Raw genomic sequence first — 11,440 nt, 5'->3', positions numbered from 1 at the left:
AGTGTCACTAATTCATTATAAACGTCAATATTCTATTAAAAATAGTACGTCTATGGTGGCACTTAGCTTAATCTTTTTTTTATATACATTTTTCTGTCTACTCTAAAATGTAAGAATTTTCGGACGGAATCTAACGTAAAACTGCGCCTTTTGGGGTACGAATCGCAGGGTTCCATTTACTCCTCGAAATTTATGTTCCCCAAAAATAACGTACCATAGAACTTACAGCTATTCCACAAGAGATGGCGTGGTCATTAAAGATACAAATGTTTCCAGTACTTGCGATGGGTGGCGCTACTGTCGGCGATTATAAAGCTATCGCCCATGGACGCGGCTTCTTCAAATGTGCCGCTCAAACGACATCAAAAACTCGCGACAAACGGTTGGGGTGGTTGGACACCGATACAACTTTATAAATAATTACACGTAAGAAAATTTTAAATCAAAACGTGCAAAGTGAAAAAAATATTTTAGTGGTTATATCTGCTTTCCCAGTTGAAGATATTTAGACGACAATTCATTGTTCGTGTTTTAGGTAAGTCATAAAAACTGTAAATGTTCTAAGCAGCAATTTATATTACATACTATATTATTATTATACTAGATTATTTATTCATATTTACTACATATAAAAAACCGCTTGCCTAGTGTTCTCGTAATGTTTGTATTCGTTTAGAAATGTGCCAGAATGTAATTGGTGAATTGGGTTAGATAAGATAACTCTACGCGATGATAATAGGCCAAGTATCATTTCTACTTCTATCTTTTGAGAATACCTGTTACCAAAAACTAAACATTGTAATCTTACATTCAAGTATGGAAAATCAAATTTTTTTTTTGAGTTTTTATCGTGGTAATATCTATGTATATTACAGTCTTAATAATATATTTAGGTCATAATCATAAAAGTTTTCTTTTTATCGTGCTCAACACTTCTTACACCTTTTTTTTTTCTTTAATATGTAAAAAGTTTGTTTAAAATTAACCTCGTAAGGCTAGGTTAATTTTTACAGCTCACATCTCAGGGTCCTGAAATAGGATGTTTTTTTTTTTTCTTTCTATTTTCTGTCATCGAAACTGAAATAGTTATCTACGATACAAGTGCAGAAAATAGGAAATTCGCAACGAGTGGTGATAAATTAAAACACGACTAAAGGGCGTTTTTTAAATCGACACGAGTTGCGTATTACCTATTCACACGTGTATCGTACAAAGTTTTACAATCCATATGGACTGCACTGATCTCTCTAACTTTCGACATATGCACGGAAAGTGCTTATTCCCGCACATGTGCGGGAAAGTAGCACCGTATGTACTGTAAATATTTTTTTTTATTTGCACATAAGTATATCCGTGGACATAGCTAGCTGTTGGCCCTTACGACGTTAAGATGCATTTAACGCGAAGTGTTTTAAGATTCTCGTTCTGCAATCTCGCGAACGCATTTTTAATTTAACCCTTAATGCATGACTTTTCTTTATCTCCAATGAATACGGGACATAATTGATACCTATTGATTGCGGAAAATAAAGTTAATAAGTAGTGTACATACCTGCCTAATAATTTACACTGCATGTACTAATATTTTTATCTCCACGATACATAAACACGTAACACAATGGAATCACGGTAAGATATAGTAAGCACGGTTATACTCGTACATATAAAGGTGGTGTAAAAAGGTTATTTCATGTTTAAAAGGATTGGCTCTTACGCGAATGTTTATTTTTATTGATGATTACTCTGCCGTTATCGAACAGAAATATTTCTAATGCACAGATAATATCTGTAAAAAAATCTCAAAGTGTGAGTCATACTTAACAATTTACATAAAGCGTTATTATACATATGTTTCATTACTACCTACTCAATGAAAAATCGCGGAAGTGCAAATATAGATGAAAGATAATTATTTTCTATGAATATTTTCTAATATTTGTTTCTGCATACTTGACATAACTCTTACCGTACGGTCAGAGCGCCATAAACTTTCGTATAAGTCCGCTGCGGCGACATTTACCTACCCTAAAAGATTATCCATCGCTAACAGTACCTAAAAATATACGTGACGTACTCTTGTTAATGTGCAATAATTAATTTTCATAATTATTTGAAAACGCGTCACGAGCACGAGGCCGGCCCCATAGGAAGAATTAATCCATTTGTCCCTGACGTGAACAAATAGGAGTACATTAATTCCCCCTTGTCCCTGCGGAGGGCAATGGCAAATAATATGTTTCTATTTTTCCCTATTGTTAATCAAGTCACACCTCCATTTTTTTGTTAGCTACCTTTTTGTAGTTGTACGAGTAGGTATGGCATTAAAACAACGGCCATGACCATCTCAGGCTCAGAGTAGAGTTCCGTGGTTGCTCATTCGTCCGTAGCCAAAATGGCAAAAACAGAACCCTTATAATTTCATCATGTCCGTCTGTCCGTACTTATGTCACTGACAGTCGTTTTACTAGAAAACTATAAGATTAAATTTGGAACACAGCGGTGGCAGCATGGTTCCATTTTTATCACTTGTCACTATGCCCGTCACTTTCGCGCTTACACACTTGTTAGAACGTGATAGGCATGGTGACAACTGACAAATGATAAAGAGCCGACCATCTTAGCCCTACAGTAGGGCTAAGATGGTCGGCTCTTTATCATTTGTCACCATACCTGTCACGTTCTAACAAGTATGTAAGCGCGAAAGTGACGGGCATAGTGACAAGTGATAAAAATGGAACCATGATACCGCTGCTGGTGTATTTTAAAAGTATTGTAGAAATAAAACCAGTAAAATGCAACGTGTACACTTTAAAACAAAGTTTTTTGATTAAGTAAATATTTTATTAAATAACCGCTTCGAAAGACCAAAACAAGTGCATTCAAAAATCTACCTTTTGAACCGGGCGTACACACATTTTCAAAAAGTAAACATAACTTCAGTAAATTATATTTCACTTTAAAAACAAAGTTTTTTGATTAAGTAATTTTTTTTAAATAATCGCTTCGAAAGTCCATAACACGTGCATACAAAAACCTACCCTTTGAACCGGGCGTACACAAAATTTCAAAAAGGAAACATATGAATGCTTGAATGGCTTTTTCATATCATATCCTATGAAGGTACGGAACTATAGAATATGGTAATATATAATAGACAAAATAAGACAAATGTTCACGGCACTTCCGTTTTCGTAAGAAGGGATAACTTTTGCGAAAACAAAAAAAAAGCGGCCAAGTGCGAGTCGGACTCGCCCATGAAGGGTTCCGTACCATTTATGACGTATTAAAAAAAAACTACTTACTAGATCTCGTTCAAACCAATTTTCGGTGGAAGTTTGCATGGAAATGTATATCATATATTTTTTTTAGTTTTATCATTCTGTTATTTTAGAAGTTACAGGGGAGGGCACACATTTTATCACTTTGGAAGTGTCTCTCGCGCAAACTATTCAGTTTAGAAAAAAAATGATATTAAAAACCTCAATATCATTTTTGAAGACCTATCCATAGATACCCCACACGTATGGGTTTAATGAAAAAAAAAAAAATTTTATGACGTATTAAAAAAACTACTTACTAGATCTCGTTCAAACCAATTTTCGGCGGAAGTTTGCATGGAAATGTATATCATATTTTTTTTTGTTTTATCATTCTCTTATTTTAGAAGAGGGGGGGGGGGGACACATTTTACCACTTTGGAAGTGTATCTCGCGCAAATTATTCAGTTTAGAAAAAAATGATATTATAAACCTCAATATCATTTTTGAAGACCTATCCGTAGATACCCCACACGTATGGGTTTGATGACAAAAATAATTTTTGAGTATCAGTTCTAAGTATAGGGAACCCCCAAATTTATTGTTTTATTTCTATTTTTGTGTGAAAATCTTAATGCGGTTCATAGAATACATCTACTTACCAAGTTTGAACAGTATAGTTCTATAGTTTCGGAAAAAAGTGGCTGTGACATAAACGGACAGACAGACGGACATGACGAATCTATAAGGGTTCCGCCATTTTTGCCATTTGGCTACGAAACCCTAAAAAGGCTCATTCAATTATATTCAAAATACATAGTTTTGACTGATAGTCCTTAGGGTAGGGAGGATTTATTCACATTATTTGGATTGACGATTCAGAAATTTAAAAGGCTGAGGTGGTGGATTTATTTGAACTGCTCTTTGAGGAAAAAATGCTGTAAGTAACAAAAACTCAACGACTCCCTATATATAGGGAGCCAACGTGTAGGTAGGTACCTTAATTTTATTATCTGGTAGGTAGGTTACCTTAATTTTATTGTGGGCGTGGTTGATATATGTTCCATTTCAATTTTCAGCTAGGTATCAATTAAGAGAGGCTAACGAAAAACTATAGGTATTGAATATTTACAGTTTTAATCACACGGAAACTAAACTATATTTGCAGGGCAGACTTCCAATTCTAACCAAAACCTTCAAAGGTCAAAGTTGGCTTCATAACGAAAAATCACAAAAACAATCAACATATCGTTAATATATTTTTACATCCGAGCAATTTTTCCACCCTTTCCGAACAATCTAAGTTTCAAACATACGTATTCATCGCTCCTTCCTCGGATCAACAAATATAGTCTGTCAAGCCATTTCCATCAGTAGAAAAAAGCGGCAAATTTTAAAAAAATTAGGTGCTAACGGGTTGTTGTCCCATGTCCATATAGGTAGAAAATTTGAAATTCGCGCCTTTTCTACTGATAAACTTGTTTGACCGGCTATTGTAGTTAAATTAGTGAACCATAATTATATTATTTACATTATTTCATAACTCATAACATCTTTATTGCTCATATATTACATTGAATACAGACCCTGTCAGGGCACAGCAATTTATTCTTATACTATAAGTACTTATACTTAAAACTAATCTTATTAATTACATTGCACAGCTATGTAGGTAAAAATAAACCTAAAAAAAAAAAAAAAAAACTAGCATTCTATTTTGTCGGAAAGGTATCTTCAAAAAACTCTTTCAAAGAATAATAACTTTTATCTAATAAATAATTATTTAAGGCGGTTTCAAATGATTTAGGTTTTGCTACTGATTTTATTGCTTGTGGAATTTTGTTATATATTTTAGTGCACATCATGTGAGGTCCTGAATGATATAATGTTAGGTTGGATGTGGGTAGCGCGAGGTTGTTATTGTTTCGGAGGTTTAGCGGTTTTGTGTGTCGTTCTTTGGATTGTAAGAAAAGATTGCTCTAAAATATTTAGATAACAGAAAAACCCATTATGTACCTACACGTGTCTACTTAATAAACATAGTCTAGGGTGGAAATTTAGCTAAAGCCCCCCTTGTATGTGTGAGAATTTCCAATAAATAATTATAACGGACGGCCAATTACGGAACCCTACTCTGAGCATGGTACGACATTCTTGTGGCCGGTTTTTTAACTTCTTTGTCCATACCGTTATTGTAGAGATTGATTAAACTGATGCATTTACTTAAGTACCTATCAATACTAATATTATGCATCGAGCCAGCGGTAAAAATGACCATATAATCCTTTCCAGGTTAACTCAACTTTTCAAACAAATGCTACAAATGAAATGAGGATACCTGCATTTTTTTATACCTGCCGTTAATATTATTAACAAAAAAATGTTTTTCACCTCAGCAGCTCGAATAAGTCTATGCCTTAACACATTAATAGTGGATGTGCTAGATTTTTGGGAAACAAGTGGCTAAAAAGGTAACGGTGTAGAATATTTCTAGAATCGTCTCATAATGCTCTTTCATTTGATATCCCACACGATAGGTTTTGCAACAAAAAACAATTTCTAATCCCATACAAAAATTTAATGACGTCATTTCTCCCAACCTCAGGGGAGGATTTTTAGGAACTAGGGGAAAAATTAAGTGTTTTGGTCTAAAGTACCTGTGTACCAAAAATCGTCGATGTAGATAAGTATGCGGCAAAGCAGCTTTTTTCCATTGTAGCACATCCACTATAAGTTCGCGTTTTGTACGTTACGTTACGTACCCGGATTTGGAACCGGGTACGTCGCTACGTCCTTAAACTACATCTACAAGAGAGGTATGGGCATTGTGAATGTCATCTCGCTTCGTGTGGTAGGGCACAGCACAGCGGATGTCATTCCAGATCTAGAGCAGACCCCAACTGGAGAATTACCTCCAACTTACAGAGAATCGCAGCCAAATAACACTAGACCCTACTCATAGTGTTGTGTTCCTGCCGGTGAATAAGGTTGCCAGAGCTCAACGAGGGGCGGGAGGGGGTTAGGGTCAGCAACGCGCATGTAAGGGTATTTTGCAACTTAAAAACGTGAATATCAGGATGGCGGGTGAACCTCAGCGAATTTTAACGATGTATTTATAAACATATTGTACCTTTTGTGTACCTCAGTGTACCTTTAATAGAATCCAGTTAGGGAGAAGTATACTGGTTTCGTTTCTATTGAAGGCACACTGAGGTACAGTAATATAACCACAGACATTTTGCGTGAAATAAAGGAAGATTTAATAGGTCCACCCGCCAATTCGACGTCAGTTTGGTTCACGCAAAATGTATGTGGTTATACTGTACATGTTTCGAAGCTAGCTTGTAGGGATATATACCCTGATGTCTATGAAAGGTTTCCACACTGAAGGTAAAATATAACTGCATAATTTTAGTGCGGTATATAATGCAACATTTCATAGGTGGGCGTTTTCAGAATTAGTGCCCGTAGCGTAATTCCACCCGCCGGACTGCACGGACGCCAACTAAAAATGGGTTTAATTAAATCTACTATTTCGATATTTTATGAAAACGTTGCTTCCTTTCGAGATACATTTGTAATAAATCACTTTGAACGTAATGACAATGAATGTGAAGATCCATTACGTCACAAATTTTAGGTAGGTTTTAAGAAAAGATCGAAGTATTTTAAGTGAACCAGTCTTTATTTATTAAAATACAAAACAAAATTAATCTTCTAAAAACGAATAACATCTGCAATTATGTATTACAATAAAGTTATTTGACAAAGTCTTTTCAATTCGCTACATTTTTGGTTTTAATCGTTGCTTTACAATCATCTCAGCATAATTTTTTTTTATTATCTTCTTGCAAATAAGATCCAAATCAGTTTCAATTATCCTTATAATTAATATAAATTCTTATAAAATCAATCACAGCTATAGTAAGACAAAGTGACGTTATGGACCATAATGTGCCGTTTAGAAATCAGATGAAAGGTTTACATGTGCGGAAAATAGCTACTTAATTCGGTACTGAATTCGGAATGTAACGATACATGATTTTGTCGATACGAAACCGATAATTATGATGATACTAACAATGTTTTATGAAAATTTTAATATTCTGAATTAGTTTTTATTGTTGAATTGTTTTGTTTATCTGATAATAATGTAAATACAGTTTGTTTCCTTTAAAATAATGTACTTAAAGGTTCTAAAGTGAACTGTAATTGCTGATTTTTATTTACTTTTTCACACTTCACAAAATCGAGCATTTTTCACATTTCATACTAAATATATGACTCGAAATGCAACACCACACCAGTTAATTTACCTACTAGTTAGGTCGCAACGAATATAGCTAGAATAAAATTATTTGTGTCTTTTTAATATTATGATCTACCTACTATATTTTGGCAGCTTAGTTATTACTAAAATGACGGCATGTAAATCGTGCGTTTTTATTCCATACGTCACGTTTTTTTGTTTCACTAATACAACACGTGACGTATAGGATGTGACGTAGGCATGCCGGTTGGTAAATAAAGCGAAATAGCGGTTTGATCCCTTGAATTTTCTTGATTCTAATTATTGGATGTCACACAACACATAATAACCTACCAAAATCCATAAATATTTAGTCAAAATTGGTTTCTTACCTTCAGCTTAATCTAGTTCGTAGTGGAAAAAAAATCTGGACAGCGTGACGCACAACCTAAACCTTGCTTTATTCGAGCCCAACTACCTTGTAAAACCCAAACACCGGGTAATAGAGAATCATAATGTTACAATCATGTAAAAATGCGTTAGATATTAGTAGATTTTCGCAAAGAAGTTGGTAAAAACTCCGTGACATAGGTGGAATCTTCCACTACATCGCTATTAAAAGACAACCATAATTTACACTTTAATGCAATTTTTTGCTTTAGGTGCTATGAAATGAGGTTTTAAATTGATTTTGGCTGATACAATCTTATCACACAACAACAAGGTTCAAGCCTAAAAGGAGATAGATAAATAATACTTGGGTCCAAAGTTTGCAAAGTGTGCACTCAAAAATCAGTTCCCTCTCTTCAGTTTTTGCATTTTTTTGTCTTTAAAGTAACATTTTATCAGTTTTTAAGTCGTGGGACAGTGATATTTGACCCAAATATTTATTTCTGAAAACGCCCAGGTCCACCCGCAATCCTTACCTCAGAATGACCTCAGGGTTGCCTTTTTTGTTAAATATCTTGTTTTAGGGAGAGGTACAGTGGATTCTATTAAAGGTAGGTACAATATGTTTATAAATATTTCGCTTAGGTCCACCCGCCATCCTGATGCTCACCAAGTGGGATGTTGATTCGACGATCTTTGTCCCGATGGTCGTTTCAACAAACGGTCTCATAGCGAAGAGTCTCGACCAACACCTTGAGAGACTCTGGTTAAGTGGCTGGATCAAGGGTCAGATGCAGAAGGCGTAGTCTTGGACACGGCGCGGATAGCCCGGAGGTCCCTCTCTGCGCGCGGCCCATCATATAAAGAAAAAAACATATTTCTATCTCTTACTGTAGACAATTAATATCCTTATCCAATGTCGTAATAAATGTATGGGGCGTTTAAACTTAATATTTTAGATATAGTTTTTTTTTAAGTTACTTATATTAATGTAACTTACGTCCTGCTGGGCACGGCCGGCACAGGCCTTTCAATTAGCCTGCCATAGTGTCTGTCATCCTGGACTGTACACGATCCAAAGAACACGTTTTCTCAGAAATCTAATAGTTGTCGTATGAACCGAGGCATATCCTTACATGGATGTATATTGTAAATAAATACATATTGGCAAAGTAAACTTTACAGCGCGTACTTAACTAGGGCTGGCATTGAGACGTGAAAATCAAAAGTTATATCGGCAATCTTGTTGCAATTATCGCAGTGGTGTTACATTTTTAGTATCCAAAGCGTGATAATTGATTAGCCATGAGCTGCCGGAACCGCGCCTGCGACCCGGTTAGAGACAATGTATGTTCGAATATTTCACGCCGCCCCTCACAATACCCATCGACTCATCCTTCCATGTTATATCATAATACCTACTTATACACCGTGTTCTTTTTTCCCCGTTAATTTCACGGGGGCATTCCTGAGCTTAAATTAAGTAACTTTCTCTAAGACACCGGTGTTCTAATGAACTCCATTTCGAAGATAATCAATAATTTATATTTATCTTATAAGGCCCTTACGTGTGTATACAGTTCGTGCGTATACGGGCCTTAGGGTCTGTTTACATATTGATTAGTGTGTAGTACGAGTGTATATATTTGCTACTAAACGTAAGTAATATCTCGGATTGTTGATGTTCTAAATGACATTTTCAATTGTTTGGTTGAATTAAATGTGATGCCCGTGTTACAATATCGCTATATGCAACATTAAATTACTTAATATAAAAATTAAAAAAATATATCAAATCATATTTTTTTATTAACTATGCCATTTAGTTTCCTTAAACGTACTTACCCATACCCGGGAGTTAACGGAATTCAATAAAAACACGGTGTAGACAATAAGTATTACGTAAATACGATTTTGGCATTCTTTCTTATTTCAACTAGTAAGTAACGAAAAGTCGCAACCTGCAGTAACCAGCCCCAGCTGTTGAATTAATTTAGATACCTTCTTGATGCTTTATCAACGTCATAGGAATGCAACTATCTGTCTCATATTGAAAAGATCATACAATTTATCCGTCTTCATACATATCCACTGTAACAATGCAGAAATGATAACCATGCGACATGTCATGTGGCTGCTGGCAAGTATTCATGTCGGAGTGACGATTGGCCCTGGCACGCAACGGCGGGCGGCTTCTTAGTAGATTTGTCTTACATGACAATTACACCGAGACGAACAAAACTGCTCCAATAACCCAAGTACTACGGCCGTAGCCAATTTGACGTATTCAAGTTGCCCATCACACGGGTGGCTAACATTCTTGTTATATAGTATCGCTATCTTTATGTCTATCTCAATGCGACACGTTAGGACCTAGAAAGAACTAAGTATTTTCAAATAAAATGAGTTGTGTTCTTAACGAATAATCTGAAATTTTGATAAGAGTCCAAGGTTGCTAAATCAAACAAAAGACGCGTAATTTTCTTTTCCCTTGATTAGCGTATCCCTGACGAGAGATTGACGTTGTCATCTCTCTACGTGTCATAAAAATAACCATTAGTGGGTGTGATAATATTTTGCAATAAAACAAAGATTAGGCCTGTTTACTCTAGATAGTAATTACCGCCACTTGAACGATGTAGCTACGTAGGTATCATTCAAGATACTTAAGGCATATTTACTTTGACCAGCTGGAAATATTTATTTAAAGTCAGTCATATCATCTGTATTTTCAGAAAGCGTGTCTACCTTGAAGCGTAATGTATAGAAATCCGTATCACATTGTTGTCTCTACCTGGTATGGGTCACCTCCGACAAACAATTCATAGTATAAAAATTCAATTGCATAAAACACTGAAAATCTTGTGATGCGTAACCACATTCTGAGTGTATCTTATGACTTACGAGGTTTTCGTGCAAATATGTACATAACTTTTCACTTCAGGCGATAAGGTAAAAGGTTATTCTTATAAATAGTCCAAAACGGTGCAAAAATTATGTAATAGTAATATTTATTTAATCTGCAGCGAAGGCGGTCGGGCGGTCCGAGCCGTGAAATACGATATGGAAATGCGGACCGGACTTCCGGCGATGTTAGCGCCGCTTTTCCATTTAGGTATTTTATTAGACTGTCCTTGAACCCCCATAATTTATCACTCACGAACAATAAGAAAAATACACTATTGTATCTACACTCATTTCCTGCTTATTTCGTAATAGCTTATCGCCAAAAATATCCCGTCGTTGATTGATCATGATTGCATTGTTATGAATAAATTATTTACTTTATTTATATGTTTATCCACGTATTACAAATCAATGATAAAGAATAATTAGCATTTAACGATTTAGTTAGTCATGTTGCTTTGTTTGTGCTGATACCTGGATAATAATGAGAATTACTGTGCATAAAACAAGCGTAGTTATAAAAAGCTAATGATCTAAGACATCTAAGTGATAATTAGTGCAGGTCACGCAAGGTGCATGAACATAGTACTACCTGTTCAGAGTACCTCATAGTACCTACATTACTTAGGTACAAACT

The 11,440-nt window shown here is 35.3% G+C and overlaps 1 protein-coding gene across 2 annotated transcripts in view; it reads left to right on the top strand.

Moving 5' to 3' along the window:
• Positions 1–314: 314 nt before the first annotated feature.
• Positions 315–11,440, top strand: part of LOC133521337 (aquaporin AQPcic) — a 47,980-nt gene continuing 36,854 nt past the window's right edge. The window contains exon 1 of one of the 2 annotated variants that reach the window (XM_061856255.1): positions 315–426. The gene's annotated coding sequence lies outside the window, so the exon portion shown is untranslated. Of the gene's footprint in view, positions 536–11,440 lie in introns of both variants that reach the window. The other variant, XM_061856247.1, reaches the window with a different exon arrangement.

This window comes from Cydia pomonella, chromosome 1 (genome assembly GCF_033807575.1).
Source record: "Cydia pomonella isolate Wapato2018A chromosome 1, ilCydPomo1, whole genome shotgun sequence".
NCBI lineage: Eukaryota > Metazoa > Arthropoda > Insecta > Lepidoptera > Tortricidae > Cydia > Cydia pomonella.
Note: the sequence above shows the minus strand (reverse complement) of the source record. Positions and strands in the feature narration are given on the sequence as shown.